The sequence below is a fragment of the Myotis yumanensis genome, unplaced genomic scaffold (genome assembly GCF_028538775.1).
Source record: "Myotis yumanensis isolate MYYU_CA2020_CCGP unplaced genomic scaffold, mMyoYum1.0.hap1 SCAF_15, whole genome shotgun sequence".
Lineage (NCBI taxonomy): Eukaryota > Metazoa > Chordata > Mammalia > Chiroptera > Vespertilionidae > Myotis > Myotis yumanensis.
In genome coordinates this window covers 10864672-10878942 of record NW_027223766.1, presented here as the reverse complement: position 1 = coordinate 10878942, position 14271 = coordinate 10864672, and the positions used below count along the sequence as shown (strand labels likewise).

General features: G+C 43.5%; 1 long non-coding RNA gene across 4 annotated transcripts; it reads right to left on the bottom strand.

Moving 5' to 3' along the window:
* Nucleotides 1-5611: 5611 nt before the first annotated feature.
* LOC138993340 (uncharacterized) lies at nt 5612-7442 on the bottom strand. 4 transcript variants are annotated; one of them, XR_011468264.1, is made up of 4 exons: nt 7040-7055; nt 6750-6956; nt 6482-6546; nt 5612-5772 (listed from the first exon to the last, which is right to left on the bottom strand). It is a non-coding gene; the product is annotated as an uncharacterized lncRNA (long non-coding RNA). The 4 variants fall into 4 exon arrangements; XR_011468262.1 differs by lacking the exons at nt 6750-6956; nt 7040-7055 and adding an exon at nt 7367-7442 and having other exon boundaries at nt 6482-6581; XR_011468265.1 differs by lacking the exon at nt 6750-6956 and having other exon boundaries at nt 7040-7105.
* Between the last annotated feature and the right edge of the window lie 6829 nt (nt 7443-14271).

Genomic DNA, 14271 nt, shown 5'->3' with positions numbered 1-14271 from the left:
TACTGTCTTCCATAGTGGCTGCACCAGTCTGCATTCCCACCAGCAGTGCACGAGTGTTCCTTTTTCTCCACATCCTCTCCAGCACTTGTCGTGTGTTGATTTGTTGATGATAGCCATTCTGACAGGTATGAGATGGTACCTCATTGTTGTTTTGATTTGCATCTCTCGGATGATTAGTGACTTTGAGCATGTTTTCATATGTCTCTTGGCTTTCTGAATGTCCTCTTTTGAAAGGTGTCTATTTAGGTCCTTTGCCCATTTTTTGATTGGATTGTTTATCTTCCTTTTGTTGATTTGTATGAGTTCCCTATAAATGTTGGAGATTAAACCCTTATCAGTGATAACATTGGCAAATATGTTCTCCCATGCAGTGGGCTTTCTTGTTGTTTTGTTGATGGTTTCTTTTGCTGTGCAGAAGCTTTTTATTTTGATGTAGTCCCATTTGTTTATTTTCTCTTTAGTTTCCAATGCCCTAGGATCTGTATCGGTGAAGATAAGTTAGGGTTTTTCAAAATGCTGGCACGCCGAGCTAAAAAGGTTCTCCATCACTGGTTTAGACCGTGCCCAACAGCTAGTAGATGTTCAACGATTACACATTTACTGAGTAAATAAATCAAAGACCTGGGAGTATGACCCCCATTTTACACACGGGGAAACTGAGGGTCAGGGAGAGTAAGCAACTTGCCCAAATCATATGACTAGTACATCACCAGACTTCCTAATTACAAACAATGGAAACCAACTTTGGCTGATTTAAGAAGAAAAGTAATTTAAGGAAAGGCTTTTGGGGAATTCACAGAATCACCAGGGAGACCCAGGCTTGGAAAATGAGCTGGAACAAGGAGGCAAGGTGGCTGTCGGGATGGAGGCCAGAATCGTGTCTAAAAGCAGACTAGTGAGGACACTGTTGATGTCTCTCCTGACCAGAGGACATTGCCACTGCTGCCGTCACGTCCCTGGATATCAGACATTGCTGCTACTGCTGCAGCCTCACCAGAATGCCTTTCCATTGGCCCTCCTTCTTTGTATCACTAGCTGCTGATTGAAAACCTAAGGCCGTGGTCGGCAAACTGCGGCTTGAGAGCCACATGTGGCTCTTTGGCCCCTTGAGTGTGGCTCTTCCTAAGCCTTAGGAGTACCCTAATTAAGTTAATAACAATGTACCTACCTATATAGTTTAAGTTTTAAAAATTTGGCTCTCAAAAGAAATTTCAGTCATTGTACTGTTGATATTTGGCTCTGCTGACTAATGAGTTTGCTGACCACTGGCCTAGGGGACCCTCTAATTGGCTGTGAGTTGGTTGCAAAGGAAGGTGGGAAAGTGAGTATCTGGCCTTTTAGACTTCTGCAGTGGAGGTGGGCTCTGCCTTACTCAGCACTCTTAGTGGGGAGTTCTCTAGACCAGGGATATTTAGTGTTGGGTAGAAAAAAAAAATTTCACTCTCCTAATAGGTTTCCAAATTGGATACATTTTAATTGTTTGATAGCTTCTGGAAAAATGCCCAGTTCCATGAACCTTTTGAGTCAGTGAAAGTCTTGCTGTGTTATTTTTCATCTGCTCCCCACTCTCCAAATGTCAGGTGTCAAAGCCATGACAGGTCACCAAGTACTCAGGAGGCCTATTAATTCTTACTTATCTCCCACCTTTTGTTTTAAAAGCAAATGCTGCCGGAACACAGTGCCTTTTTAAATGTAAGCAGAGCTGAATGCTTTACAAAATAATTTTACACATCACAAAGATAATCAGAAAAACATGAGGACTTCAGCCTCTGATCTTGCCGTGCATGTGTGATGGGAGAGTCTCCCTGTTGCTGTAGACCTTGAGAGGAGTGGCCTGGTGGCAGTACCCATCCCCCCTTTTGTACTAAAGGGGAATATATTGAGAAACGCGTGGCTTTTTCCTTGATGTTCCCAGGACTTTTCATGGGTGAACTCCCTCAACATGAATCTCCAGGGAAGCTGGCCCCAGACCATCCATCTGGGGCTCATGGAAATAGAGCTATTGCACCATCAGAGAGGCTTCATCCTGAATTAAGCAGTCATTGATTAGATCTGTGTAAAAATGCACCCTCTCTCCTCTGCCCTTGGGCACATGGATAATTAAGCTGCATAATTATTCAGAACCGCTAAGGAAACGCCAAGCTCCCTGTACTTAAGCCAAGAGATCTCAGGTTTGTTAGCTGTAGAGGAAGGACATTCCAGAGCACAAGGCCATCTCTCTTTATCTTGGGTATTCCAGCTGGGGGTTTCTTAGAGAGAATCCAGTTTCACCCCAAACCATATTTAGGCCCCCAAATTGGGGCCACGAGTGGTCAGGAGCCTGCTCAAGGTTCATAACTTAATAGTGGCAGGGTCCAGGCAAAACTTTGGTTCTCCAGCCTGGCCAGTGTGGCTCAGTGGTTGAGTGTTGACCTATGAACCAGGCGATCACGGTTTAACTCTGGGTCAGGGCACAGGCCCAGGTTTCCAGCTCGGTCCCCAGTGTGAGGCATGTGGGAGGCAGCCGATTAATGATTCTCTCTCATCATTGATGTTTCTATCTCTCTCTCCCTCTTCCTTCCTCTCTGAAGTCAATTAAACACACACACACAACCCCCTTGGTTCTCCATATCTAAAATAGAGGTGATAAAAATAATAAAATTTGCCTGAGTTATAAGTTTGTTCTGACATCAAATGAGAAAATATATGTGGAAGCACTATTGGACAAATATCCGGTAAATTTAGCAGAGTGCTTAATCTCTCTGCACCTCCATTTTATCACCTGTGAAATGGGAATGATATTATCAGTCCCATGTCATCAAGTTTTGTGAGGATTAACTAAGTTAAAGCATGTAAATTACTTGGGATAGAACTTGGCACATTGTGTGTGCTTATTGAATGCTGGCTATTATGTTGGTTATGGAATCTAACTTCCACGGGAAACTTCAATTAGGTCCTGTTACTTGACTGATAAATTAAAAAGGTAATTAAGTGACTAACTTACTCCCCTCCAAATTTTCTTCTTGGAAATTTGCCCAAAAGCCAAGGTCTCATTGTCCTATTTTAATGAGCCCCGGGAAGAGTAGAGAGGCCTGTCCTGGAAACTGAGGAACTTGGCTGTCATCTTTTGAATGTGCAACCTCTGGGTACTGTCCTGCAGGTGAACTTGTTTCAAATTCTGGCTCTGTCAGTTGCTGGTTGGGTGCCCACAGGCCAACCCCTTCCTTTCCTTGGGAATTTATTTCCTCAACTGTAGTTCTAGGTGCCCCTGTAAAATGTGTAGGCATTGGACCTGAATTTATTGATTCCTAGAATAAGGTGGTATAAGTCAAGCCTGTAGATTCTAGAGCTAGAGTGTTGGGTTCAAGGTCAGTCTTCTGTGATTGGGCAACTTATGTAATCACTTTAAGCCTCAGTTTTTGATCTGTAGAATGGGGTTAATAACAGTACTTCCTTCAAGAGTTGTTGTAAGGATTACATTAGATAATATATGTAAGCTACTCAGCACAGTGACTGGCACCCTGTAAGCTCCTACTGAAGTATTGGCTCGAAATAACAGCCACTGGAACATTTGTTTCTAAAGCTAACCTCTCAGTATTAGCTTCTTTCTTCCATGTCCTTAGTCTTTTTCTTTGAAGCCAAGTACAAAAGTTTTGGTTAACTAAGAGTTCTGGTTGATTGAAGGCTGGTTAATCAAGAGTTGGCTCCCATCCCTTCTTGTGGTTCATGCATATTTATGATAGAACTAGAAGCTCTATGCACGAAATTCGTGCAAGGAGCTTGGCCCTTGCAGCCATGGCTTTGTCCAGAAGGTTGTCCAGAAGGTTGTTCGGCTGTCTGGTCTAATTAGCATATTAAGCTTTTATTATTATAGATTTGCAAGGGGTGTGCTGGACATCAGATGACACTTGTCCTGAGTTCATTCATTCTAAGGGAAGGAAGTTGATTTAGGTTCCCATGCAATAGACACCACTCTGAATCCCTTAAGGCAAGCTGACCTCTTGGAGATTTAGGTTAGACAATATCACACTTCTGCAGAAAAATGAAAATATATCTAATATCACATTTTGTCTGGGTGCACCAGGGAATATATTTTTCTTGGAGGTAAATAAAAAAGAAGCAACCGCCCCGTTGACAAAAAAGTAATAAATAGTAATAAAATCTCCTGTGAATAGCCACTTCTTAGTAATTTGGACCCAGAAGATGTGGGTTCAAAGTCAAGGGCGGAACAATATTAGACGCATCAATAAAAACATAAAGAATGTAGAGAACTGATTATGGATTTATGACATGTTTATGAGACCAAATATTTGCTTTTTAGGAGCTTCCTTCCCATGGTTTTGCAAGAAGAGGCAGCTCTAGAGAATGTTTCTACTCGGACTTCTGGAGAGAGATGAGGGAGACAGTGGGTGGGAGACAGAGGGGTTGCTTATCTAGTGATGGAAGAGCAGAGCAGGTGAACTTGCTCAAGAGCCACAGCCCTTTTGCATAGGAAGTCAACCCAAGGGTCTTGGTATTAGGTCAGCATCTGGGCAAATGTTCCCTCTGGGAGAAAGGTCTTAGAGGTGGTTCTTAATCCAGCCAGCCCTTGGGTTCTAGGCCATGGGGTCCTTGGCACTATTGGTAATGGAACCACTTATCTTTTGTGGCTCTCAGTACTCTTTCCACAGCACCTGGTCCATGCTATAACCTCCCTGTACCTCTCACCTTGCTGTCTGATGACCTCTGCCCATACAGTCCCCTAACAGTCCCTCTCCCAGGTCTCTTTCAAGAGGTTTTCTGCCCTTACCATCCTCCCACTCATTGAGACTATTTCTTTGTCTCAGATCAACCAATTATAGTACCTAACTACTATCAATCCATGCATTGAGCATTGACTATAAGCTCATTGCTAGGTACTTTAACAAGATTCTCTAAAATCCCTACAGCACTCCTCAGCAATGGGTATTTGTAGCTCCATTTTTCAGTAAACTGAAGCTCAGCTTGGTTACCTGACTTATCCAAAGGTACATAGCTAGTTAGCGGCAGAGCCAGAATTTTTTATTTTTTATTTTTTTAAATATATTTTATTGATTTTTCACAGAGAAGAAGGGAGAGGGATAGAGAGTTAGAAACATCGATGAGAGAGAAACATCGATCAGCTGCCTCCTGCACGCCCCCCAGTGGGGATGTGCCCGCAACCAAGGTACATGCCCTGGAGTCCGCAGGCCGATGCTCCATCCACTGAGCCAAACCAGTTCGGCCAGAATTTAATCCGACCCTTTGTCTCCAAGATCTGGACTCTTTCTACAATCCCAGTGGTCTTCCAACTATGTGTCGCCATGGGACTTTTCTCATAACAGAGTCATATAGAAGATACATAGAGGTTGAGCAGTCCCATTGGGAGCACAGATGGGTACTCTTGTCATATGTTGACAAATCACTTATTTTTAGTTAACTGCTAGGTAAAACTTACGTATTAATTAGTTCAGTGGGATTGAATTCTTTCTGAGCACATACTTTCTTATTGTAAGAAAGTCCCTGGCAATTAACTTACCCTCTGTGGGTTTGTAAATTGGGGATGATAAGCTGTGGTTAGGTTTAGAGGAGATAATGATGTAAAGGGAGGCACTCTGTAACTTGCCATAGTTACTATGATTTCACATTTGATTTTATTCAAAATTCCAAGATTACAAGGATGAATTTCTCATTGAATGAATGACCAAAGAGGGTGTTGCTTTCTTCAAAGACACTAGAATCCAGATAGGTCTTATAGGCTTTCCAGCCCTGCACAGCAGAGAAGGTTCCATCCACCTGGGAAAAAGGAAAGAGTGCTGGTGGGTGTTTAAGTCTGGGAACAGATGCACACCACTGTTTTCAGGACCCGGGCATGCAACTGCAGGAAATTTTGAAAGGAGACCATTATTTCCAAAATTCCAGCCCAGGAATGACATGATAGACCTGGCTTGGGTGACATGCCCATTTCCTGAAGCAATTGCAGTGAGTAGGAGAATTCGGATTGGCACCACCAGCAGCTGAGAGGATGGGCCTGCCCCACCTGAACCAGCTGGACTACACATAAGGGAAGAGCATCCTTCAGAGATGCTGGGCAAACAAGAAGGCTTACCTCCTCCACCATGAGCACATCATTATGGTGGAACTGGGCGGGGGGTGGGGGGGGAGGGACTCCCACTTTCTGAGATCATAGCCTTGTTGGGGAGTGTGGCACGTACCTTTCTTCTATAGTGATAGAACTTTTGCCATGGTTGCCTGTTGGTAGACAGAATAATGCGCCCCCCCCCCCCAAGATGCCCATGTCCTAATCCCCAGAACCTATGAATATGTTATATTACATGGCAAGGGGGAATTGAAGTTACACATTAAATTAAAGATGCTAATAAGATGGCCTTAAAATAAGGAGATTAGTCTGAATGATCCAGGTATGTCTAATGTAATCATTAGATGGGGAAGAAGGTGGCAGAAGAATCAGGACCAGAGAGATGGCATTGGGAGACAGACTCACCTGGCCAGTGCTGACTTTGAAGATGGGAGGAAGTTGTGATCTAAGGAACAGGTGGCCTGTAGAAGCTGGAAAAGGCAAGACATGGATTCTCTTCTAGAACCTGCAGAAGGGAACCCAGTCCTGCTGACACCTTGGTTTTAGCCCAATGAGACACATTTTACACTTCTGACAACCAGAATTATAGATAATAAGTTAGTGCTGTGCTAAATCATTAACTTTGTGGTCATTTGTTATAGCAGTAGTGCCCCACCCCACTTCCTTTCTTCACCTCCTTTGCATCCTGCTGCCTAGCTGTGGATGCCAACTGGACCATGGGGATGAAGCCAGACCCTGCAGAGATGCAGGCATGAGCCGGAAGGAGCAGAGCCACAAGTCAGCCTTGGGATTTCTACTTCTACTCTTTGACAAAATACACATCTTGTTCAAGCCACTGTTACATGTTTTCAAAACTCACAGCTGAAGCCGACCCTAATTACTATAGAAAGAAAAGGCATTAACCCTGATCCAGACCCGCTGTCCACAAAATGAGAGCTTCCCAAGGGTGTTCAGAGCTCCTACCTGATCCTAACTCTGGGCTTCACAGCCCTCATCTCCTTCCTGTCTCTTGCCTTAGCTGTCAGTATCTATTCTTAGGCAGTAATCCTAACCAACCTCGACTCAGCTGGACGCTCTGACTCTCTGAACCCTATGCCGCCTTGGTGAACACCCATGATCCACTCTGGCCCCATGGAACTCATCCCCTCCCGAGCCTCCCCCTCACCCCACCCAGATAAAGCTAAATAAGAATACAACATTTAATTAGCATTGAAGACCTTGTCTCTAGATTTCTGTGTTGACTTCAGAGGAAATCACAGTTATAATAATTAGCATTTATTGAGCACTTACCCTGGGACAGGAAATTGATTAAATGTTCTATATTTTAACTTCATTTAATCCTCAGAACAACACTGGGGAGTAGGTACTAGTGTTGTCTTATTTTACAGGAACTGAAGCTGTATTAACAGAGAAATGAAATAATTTGTCTGAGGTCACTCAGTTGCTAAGTGGAAGAAGCAGTGTATAAACCGGGCAGTCTGATTTCAGAGCCCACACTGCGGTGCCTTAGGTGTACTGCCTCCCAAGCCCAGCTCTGCCATCTTCTGAGCAGCACTTCACCCCACAGAATGCTTAGAAGACCATGCTGATGGCTCAGGGCATCAGGCTGGGCTGCCACGCATGGCTGTGTGGATTGTGCACTGCACAACTCAGGAGGTATCCTTCATAGTGTCATCTGTGTTCGTTGTAACCCCTGGAGCTGTGCAGTGGACAATCTGCACAAATACATGTGGCCACTCGGAGGCCTTGGGACCTGCCAAGCTGATAGCGGGAGGTCACATGGGAATGCCAGGAACTCAGTTGGGGAGCTATTAAAAACTTTGCTTAGGAGTTGGTGTTGAAGATTAGGAATCAGGGAGGCAAGCCAAGGTAATGGGAGACAGGAACGCAAAGGACTTTCGCTGGGGCAATGTGAACACTCCTGCTGGAAAGCTTCTTTCGCCCCCAGACCTGCACTAGATGACCCTGTAAAAAAGGGGGAGGAGTTGGTTTTGTTGTTATATCATAAAAATAATACATGTTCATTGACAGATGATTGGAAAATATAGAAAAGTTTAAAGAAGAAAAGGGTAGTCATCCATTGTCCATGACCCACAGGAAACCACTGCCAATATTTTATTGTATTTTTCTTCAGGCTCCCCTCTCTCTGTTTCTTGATGGATGATATATATCCATTTGATATATATATATCTTTGTCTCTCTATACACATGTATATATCATTTCTCATTGGGATTCTATATATCTATATCTATATCTATCTATATATATATGCTCATACTATTTGTATAATTTTCACTGAGTCCTCTAGAAGTGGTTTGAAAGGTATTGGGCTGACTCTTGCTTGTTCTGGAGCATCTTTAAGGCCCCAACTGACTAGCTGTGGAGCAATTCTTTCAAGAACTGGTGGGCCATAGAATATAGAGGCTGTTAATGGGATTGAGGGGAATAAGTGGAAGTGATCCTTGGGATAAATGAATAAGTCATCCTATTCAAAGCTGGGGGTGTGGAGTGTTGAGGGGCCGCTGGAACACATAAGCCCGATTGCACACCAGGGAGCTCGGTGACCTTCCAAATGAGAAACTGGTTCTCCTGAAGGAGAGCTTTGAGGTGAAGTGGTCCAGCTTTCTGCCTCCTCTTCATCATCCTGCCCCACATTAACACCATGAATACAGTTTCTTGATGAGGAAACCAATACCTAAGGGGGTAACTTGACGTGATTGAGATCGCAGAGGGAGGCAGTGGCATACTGGGTACAGAGCTGGGGGCTCCTGACTTCTTTCCAAGGATCCAGCATTTCTGAAAATGTGTGCTGCAAAAGGCCAGGTTTACCATACACCCCTAATAAAGAATGTTCCATGGACAAAGCAGGACTTTGGTCAAAGGCTTCACATTGTAATCCTTTCTGAGATTCACAAGTACTTTAGCTTACTAAAGACTAAGAAGGCCTGCAGCAAATAACTCTATTGAACTTGATTCAATCCATTGTTTCTTGAACTTGTGTGGACAAGGAACTCTTCCTCATTGATCATTGAGGATCATATTTGAGGAGAGAGAGGCTGTGTTACACTATGCTGCCTGTCCACTCAGGCAAGAAAGGACACCCGAGGGCATTAGAAATGTCACACTGAGTCAAAGCTGTAGTCCTTGTAGCACTGGAAAGGGCTCTCTGATAGGACCACCAATGAAAGTATCGCAAGAGTGTGTGGCTGCCCTCCACTGAGGCCAGGCTTAGTGACATTAAACTTTTGAAAAGTTCAAATGGCTTACCCTAAATCAGTTCCATGGGAGCAAGTTCTTGTGTGTATTATTCATGTCTTTCTCCTCAGTGCCTAGAACAAAGCCTGCTATATAGTAGGCACTCAATAAAGACTTGCATGAATAAATGGAATTACATTTCTAGTTACTTTTGAGGGTTGAAAAAATTCCAAAATCATTTTCTCTGAGTGACATAAAATTTTTGACTTTCCCCTCCCAGCTTACAGATTGAATAAATGTTTATTGAATGCGTAAAGTATGCAAACCCTATGCTAAACATGTTCCCATATAATAATCTCTTATTTAATATTTTCAATGACCCTGTAAGGCACTATAATATCAATTTTCCAGGTGAGGAGGCTGAGGCTTAGAGGTGTTAGTTAGCTTAACCAAGGTGCTCTTCTTAATAAGTGGCAAAACAGATTCATGACCCCCATGGCCAGAGCTGGGTGTAGTTTATTAATGGGATGATCAGAGCAGACTTGAGATGAATCAAGAAGAGGCAGGCTTCAGAGGAAGACGCCTCCAGGTTAGAGAAGAAGGCACGTCCTCTTCTGGAAAGGTCATTACCACTTCCTGGGTGCTATGTGGGAACCCCAGGCCACCTGTCCTGTGTCTGTGTGGAAAATAATTCTGCCTAAGGCAGAGTAACTGAGAATTGAGAAACACGAATAGTTTCCAGCTGATAGAACAGCTGAAGCACTAAGCCTCCCAAGCCTTGGTTACGGCAACACAGTGCTATAGCACACCAGCGTGACTTCGAATTGCCCTGTCCACTCAGCAGGTTGCTATTTCTTTTCCACCCAAGTCTTTGAATACCCAGAGCAACTTTTTCAGTTTAAGAATTAAAGAAACACAACCATTGTAATACCTGGCTGTCCTTTGAAAATAGTGCCTGTTCTTTGAGCTAGAGCACAGAGTGGCTAGTTAAACTGTGTTCAAGGGAAAGTGTGTGGTTAGAGTGGAGGACAGGTGGATGGAAGATTATATCTCAGTGGATTCATAGGATGTTGGAGCTGGAAGGAGCCTTGGAGATCATCTCATTCCTCACTTACAGAGGCGGAAACTGAGGCTCTGAGGTTGCCCAAGGCCATATAGATATTGACTGGTAAAGCTGGGCTTCAAACTCAAGTCTCTTGAATATGGTGTAGTGTGCTTTATTCCCTGCTATCTTGAATACAGTCTTTGCTCCATCCTTCATGCTGTGTGACCTTACACAAGTATTGGACCTCTCTGTCTTTTTTTCATCTGTAAAATGCAGGCAAATATAGTTAACTACCTCATGGAGTTATGATAAGGAATGTGGAACAACATCCACTGTTGTTGGTAACAAACCTCACCCTAAATGTGTATTGTGCTTGAGATATTAACTGATAATAGTAGGCAGTCATCATGGTTTCCAAACATGCACAAGATAGAAAGTATAATAATTAACTCCCATGTGCTTATCACTGAACTTCAACAATTATCAGCATTTTGTCAAAACAAGAGTTTAAAAAGTGCTTCTTTTGTCATTAATTCCTTTAAGCATTTCTCTTTGTATATAGTATACTAGAGGCCCGAATTTGTGCACGGGTGGGGTCCCTAGGCCTGGCTGATCGGGGCCCTCTCGCCCAGTCCCAATCAGGGTGGGCCGATCAGGACCGGGCCGATTTGGGCCTGCTGGCCAGGGGAGGGTGGTGGGGAGGGACCTCGGGAGGTTGGCCGACCACAGGAGGTTGACTGTGAGAATGCACTACCACCAGGGGGCAGCTCCTGCGCTGAGCGTCTGCCCCTTGGTGGTCAGTGCACATCATAGCGACTGATGGACTGGTCGTTCTGGTCATTCTGGTCATTCAGTCGTAATGGTCACTTAGGTTTTTATATATGTAGATGTGAGTATAAAAATGTACACTACATAAAATTACATAAATAAAAAAAATAAAATTACATAAATCAAAGGTGTATATGCAAGGACTCACCTAAGTCTCTTGCCTCACTCCCCTCCTCCCCATTTCTCTCTCTGCTTTGGCACCAGTGCTGGTCTACAGTGCAAACATTTGTGCAGTGCACATATTGATCCACGTTTTCCCCCATCCAGGACCTTTGCACATTCTTTCTCTGCTTCCCATCTCAGCTCTGGTTCTACTTTCTTAGGAAATCCTTTTCTTCCTTCCAGTCCAGGTTGGGTTTCCTGAATATAATCCATTCTCATGGAATTTAATTCTTTTCCTTCATTGCACTTGTCTCGATCTGTAATGTATAACTGTAGGCTCATTTGAGTGAGGACTAATGTATACCTATTTCTGTAGGCTGAAATCTCCAAGAAGGCTACCTGCCTAGTGTCTAAATGCAGTGCCCAGCACATAGTGGGCATTCAACCAATTGTGGACTAAATGAAGGCTATATTATAGTGCAAGGTTAAAACAGCACAAGGGTGAGAGGTGATCCCTGTAAGTCATTGGTAGATGAGGCATTGTTGCATGAGAAGTTTAAGATTGGAAGAGATAAGGAACAATGCAAGACAACAATTTGAGTTGGTTAATTGCCAAACAAGCACAGTGGATGTCAAATACATCAAGTTCAGAAAGAGAACGCTCTCTGTGGGTTGGGCTGGGCTAGCTTCAGATGGTATTGTCTTTGAAATCTAAAAGCCACATGTGAACAAACACATATTGGTACCCTGGACGCTGAAATCCTTGTTTGTGATACTGAAAGTGTAATTTAATTTTGATTTACAAGAGTCTCCAGTTCGACCCTGAAGTCATAACAATAATGTCATCTTCGTGGATCATTCCACTGTTGAAAGAATCTGCCCTTTTATCAGGCTCTGCATCCATTACAGCCTTGAAGGTGGAGCTGTGGTTTATTAGCAATAACCTCTTTCCTTAGGTCTTGTAATAGTCCATCCCCGTTTGACTAAGTTCTCATGTGATTTTTGTGTGTGTGGTTTTTCTAATAAAGGAACTTGTTTTTATATGATCTGGTAAATAAGGAACTCTTGGTATTAATTTAGAAGACTGTAGGCTGATTTTTGAAGCCCGGTTTGATATTCATGTGATCTGAGCTTGTTTTTGCCCAAGAGAAGCTCTATTTGTGTCTGTTTTAGTTTTAGCACGCACTTGTTTATTTTCCTGGTTTCTTATTATCTCTTGCTGGTAGAATATGAGCTGCATGAGAGCAAGAGCCTAATTGTCCTGTCCTCACTGTAACCTTAATATCTAGGACAGGGCCTGTCATAGAGCAGGTGCTCAAGACATATTTGTTGAATGAATGACTGTAGGAGAGTGGAGTTCATGGTTGTGTTTGAAAGCACATAGGCCAAAAGGTTCTGTATCGTTATTTCAAAATTGCTCAAGCTTGTGAGTAACTTGAGGAGACAGGACAGTTTTTCCCAATCTCCTTATTTCCTATGACATTGCCTAGTACCATAGACTTGTTATAGTAGATTTCTAAGAGGACATCAACTCACTAACATCAGAGAGAATTCTAGGTAGTCGTTTGTTCATGATAGTGGAGAAGAAGGGGCAGGTGGGAGAAGATGGGCTTTAAAATGAGTGGACTTTGAGTGAAGTTCCAGTTTCCCTTCTCATTCACTGCATAACCTTGAGCGAATCACTGGATTCCTCAGCCTCAGTTTACTCATCTGTAACAGGGATAGTAATGGCAGCCGCCCTTGTCCCAGGGCAGTTGTGAGGAATTCTGTCTGCAAAGGGCTCTGTAAACAGTGAAATGTCTAGAGATAATGAATTGTGGTGGCCCCTGGCCAAGGCAATTAGGAAATTCTGGAGATTCCCATAGGCCTGTTGGCAGTGCCCTTGGCCTTCAGAAGAACATTGGCTCAAGCTGAACCTGCTGGGTCCAGATTTCCAGGTCTTTGCCCCCAGAAGCTCCTCATGTCATCACCTTTCTTTTTACTCTGCTCTCCCCTGTGGCTTTTTCCTCCATCCCCCACCGCTGGTCTCCCTTTACCCTGGCTCATGCAGCCTGTCTGGATCGCCAGATGAAATGTAACCTGATAGCCTGAGTTATCTAGAGTTACATTCCAAAAACATCTCTGCATTTCCTCAGGGGAGGAAGGAAAACAGGGACCAGGGCTCAAGAGGGCACAGAGGACACTGTAGCCATGTTCTACCTCCTCCTTTATGAAATTTGGCCTATGGTTTCCTAAAGAAATTTCCCCAACCAATGCCAGCCCTGTAGGTGAAATAAGGAGTCTCCTTTTGGGTGTGATAGAGAATTGGATGACCCCACCCCGATCTCTCTAACTGGCCTGAAATTCTCCCATTACCTGCACTTTTGGTTTCTAAGCCAACATATTCCCACTGAAGAGCATAATTAACCATTATCACCTGAGCTCCGATTAGGGTCATCTCAGACACCAAAGGCCTGGCACAGAAGGGACAACTTTTGATATGCAACCTCAAGAACTGAGCAGGGAGCGGGTGGTGGGTAGGGAGGAGGAATTGGCAAAGGAAGATGGAAAAATCTAGATGGGTAGCAGGAGAAAGCAATGGAGGTACTTATAAAATGCATCATGTCACAAATCTGTGCAGAGTATGCTTAGCCTTTAAAATTTTAAACCTCAACAAACCAGTTGATTGTTAATTATTAGAATCAAGGTTAATGAAAGTGTGGTTATGTTTACTTAAACTTTAAGGTGCTCTTTATTTTGTCAAAATTAAAATAGTCCTGTTGACTTTTCATATTTTCATAATAACTTGATTATCATTATATCATGGCTTCTTATTATAAAACAATGTGAAGAAGACTGTGAGCTTCCTAAGACTAGCATCTGTTTCTGTCGAGTGCTCTCTCTTTGTGCCCACGGTCCCACTCCTTGCCCTGGTCTATGCCATCCCCGCACCTTAGCTTGGACGTTTCTCTCACTATGAAATGCCCTTACTCTCTACCTTTGCCTGTTGGAATCCCTCAAAGCTGAGACCTAACTTTATCAGCC